Source organism: Etheostoma cragini, chromosome 17, assembly GCF_013103735.1.
Source record: "Etheostoma cragini isolate CJK2018 chromosome 17, CSU_Ecrag_1.0, whole genome shotgun sequence".
NCBI lineage: Eukaryota > Metazoa > Chordata > Actinopteri > Perciformes > Percidae > Etheostoma > Etheostoma cragini.
The window spans coordinates 24,946,551-24,950,121 of record NC_048423.1 but is presented as its reverse complement, the minus strand read 5'-3'; positions in this window follow the sequence as shown (position 1 = coordinate 24,950,121).

The following is a 3,571-nucleotide window of genomic DNA, read 5'->3' as shown; positions in this document are numbered from 1 at the left end:
GTCCCTAATACTATATCTGAAGTCTCTTTATATAGACCTTAGTGGTCCCTAATACTGTATCTGAAGTCTCTTTTATATGATGTCTCTCTCTCATAGGGGGCCAAATTCTCTGGGCGAGCAAAGTAGAGAAAAGGGACAGTAACCTTGCCCCTTATGACCTCATAAGGGGAAAGAGTCCAGATCGGCCCATCTGAGCTTTCATTTTGTCAAAGGCAGAGCAGGATACCCAGGGCTCAGTTTGTACTTGTCACCATTTCTATCCACTGGAGGACCATAGGCAGGTTGGGGGAACTCATATTAATGTTAAAAGAACTCATAAAGTGAAGTTTTCTTGCCATGGGACCTTTAACTCATTTGACATGCAGGTGGGCAGTTTGCCTTTCCAAGCAGCTTTAAAGTCTGCTCCAGTTAGGAAGTTGCCCTTTGCAAGACGTTGTTGTGTGAACAGGGCATATCCTTAGTTTTGGTATCTGTGGAATGGAACCACAATCCCCCTCAGTGGATCTGTCCCATTTGGGATCCGGGTGGAAACTCCATGGCATCATCCTGTGAGCTGGATTTTAATTCATGTGACTGAAGAGGATTATCCGAGTGTTGCCGTAGAAATCATAGAACAAATTGTTACTATAGCTCTCTGACCATGAGAGAGAAGGTCAACAAGGATTATTCAACAACTTGAATATGGAACTTCAAAAGATTTAGTGCTGAACGGGGTCACAGTGACATTTATGGAAACATTTAAGGTGTATATAATTCAGTTTGTTTTCAGATATTGTTTGGTGCGTTTGACAAAGTGCAGTGTGAAAGCAAACGCAACCAAATGAAAAGAATGCAAGAATGTTGCAAACTCCCCCCCAAATCGCACCCAGTCCACAGTGCAATAGATGTGAAAGCACCTTTAGTCACACCTGTGTTTGACTAAGCCAAATGTCAGTGAGACCAGTCTGAAGCCCTCCTCGTATCAATCAGAGATATGGCAACATACCCCTATCACACAGGACTGCTGACCAGACACCAGCTGTTGTTTCCATGTGATCATATCTTCTACGATCTGAACACTGTTCGCTTTGAGCTGGACCTGAGTGGGACTCCGGTGAACTGGAGGGCTGAGTGAAAGCACAGCATGAACAAAGATATTCCAGGAAAGCTACCAAATGGACTGCTAGACATAATAGGTTGTGTAATGTTAGACTATTTACTTGATTTCTTTAATAGAAATGATTAAAATATTCATGACCCTTACCACATTCATAGATTTTTCATGTACTTTTCTGACTAATTACTTTCTTTGGTTGTGGATAAGTTGGGATTTGGTAATACTTTACAAGAAACTCCACAAAAAAGTAGGTAGTCAATGATTAACAAATGAATGCTTAACTAATCGTTCCTTAATGATTAGCCACTTAGTTTGATATCGCACTTTATTCTCACTTTGACCCATCCACCCCCCGACCAACCTCCCTATGCTTAATTCCCCCCTTCCATACTACTTGCTAAACCCCGTCTAGATGCTGATCGATCTACAAACACGCCGAAGGGCGCCTTTTTCATCGCATCATACGCTGACAGCCCCGGTCCAACAGTCGGATTTCAGGAGTTCGGAGTGAGAACGGGTTGCCAAGACGCACAGAACTTAACTAATGGTATGAATGAAACTAACCATTCCTTACTCATCCATTTAACAGTAACAGTCTGTTTAACCTTAACTAATCATTAGTGCTTGAATCCCAGTCAATCAGTAACTACTCATTAATTAACCATTTGTTACTCATTTGTTAATCATTAACTATCTACATGTGTGACTTTTTGTGTAAAGTGTTACCTGGGATTTGAGATGAGTGATTGTTTTACAACCTTTCTTACTATTTTCCCTATTTGAACAAACATCTATACAATTTGCATAAATTCAGTTGGTGATGATGTAATTATGGTAGGAGTTTGCAGTTATTGATTGTTTGTTGCAGCGTGTGGCTCGACTCTAAAGATGTTGTTTCGTACGGTGAGGTGGATGCTGGGAGAAGGTCTTTTCATTTTCAATAAAACCTTCTGTCGACAGGGTACTTGGCAGTGTACCACAGTGAAATTCAATACTTGCTTTTATATTTCTAAGCTTATATTTCTGACTTCTATTGAGTACACACATGCCTATTTTTAGCAGTGCATTTTATAATGGGTGGTGATGCATGCTTCCAAACCCCCCATCTTTAACAGGAACAGGAAATAGTGCAGAGGGTATGGGTATGTAATGTGTTGCCAAGTTTAAATGCCAGCACTAAAAATACACTGCTGGAATGCAGGACTTGGCAACGGGGTCAGGTTGGTGGCCCAGGCTTTGTCGCCACTCTCAGGGCGTATTTATACACAAGAGGGTAGTCAGGCTGAAACCTGAAGCCGGCTCCTTGGTTCAGCTCCGCTTTAATCTTCTATTTTGCTCTGAGAGGGTTTTCAGGGGATACTTGCAGAGGCTCCAAGAGCAGATGAGAGGGGGATTTGGGGGGGCGCTATTCTTGGGGTCCTTTGGGAGAGTCTTCTAAGTAGTTTTTTTTTGTCTGCCAGGCAGCATGGCTCAGTAGTCTGGTGGCTATTAATACCTGATATACATATCCAGGTCTGGACTGTACAGCTTGTTCTAACTTCACTTCCTGCTCCATATCCTCCCCTCTGAGATGACTCCTGTCATGAAGTGATACGCCAAGACTCTTTCCCAAGAAGAATACCAGTATCAGACGCAAGGACAAAGTCGTCTAGTGGCCATATTATGATGGGACCAAAGGAGGAAGTCAAATGACGGGTTTGACAAGGTCTGCATAGGGAGCGTGTGTGTTGCAACAGTGGAACAAGAAGGCGTTAAAATCTGCTAAAAAACTATAACCCCAAGATACCAGTTGCCCTGTCGTATCTACAGCAGAGAGGCACTGCCAGAAATGTCCACTAGGTCAGACAGAACCTTGCTGACCGGCCCACAAAAAGTGACGCGTTCCACACTGTCAGCACATATGTCGTCAAGCAGAACATGCAAGCCATATGTGAGTTTGACAACACATTTCATTCAAGACTGGGAGATTAAAACTGCTTGTCTCAAAACCAGTCATTGTCCACAAAATCAAACGGGAGAGCTTGTAGATGAGACACTGCAGGATGTCCTTACAAACTGGAAGCTGGTTGCTATGACTACAGATAACAGAAGCACCGTTGTGGAAGCAAAAAGTGGCTGAGGATGCAGTGCTCTGGTCCTCGACTCCATCAGGGTAGTGGTGAGTGCAGTGGAGGAGGAGCATTCAGATATTTTATTTAAAGTGTTCATATTCTGCTCATTTTCAGGTTCATAATTGTATTTACAGGTTGTACCAGAATAGAATTATGTGGTTTAATTTTCAAAAAACACCAGATATTTGTTGTACATTGCTGCAGCTCCTCTTTTCACCCTGTTTGTTTAGCTCTCTGTCTTTGGTAAGGACTACTAACCAGTCAGAAGCAGAGTATGAGGGCCCTAAGAGTACCTAGGTAAGGACTACTAGCCAGTCAGAAGCAGAGTATGAGGCCCTGACAGTACCTAGGTAAGGACTACTAG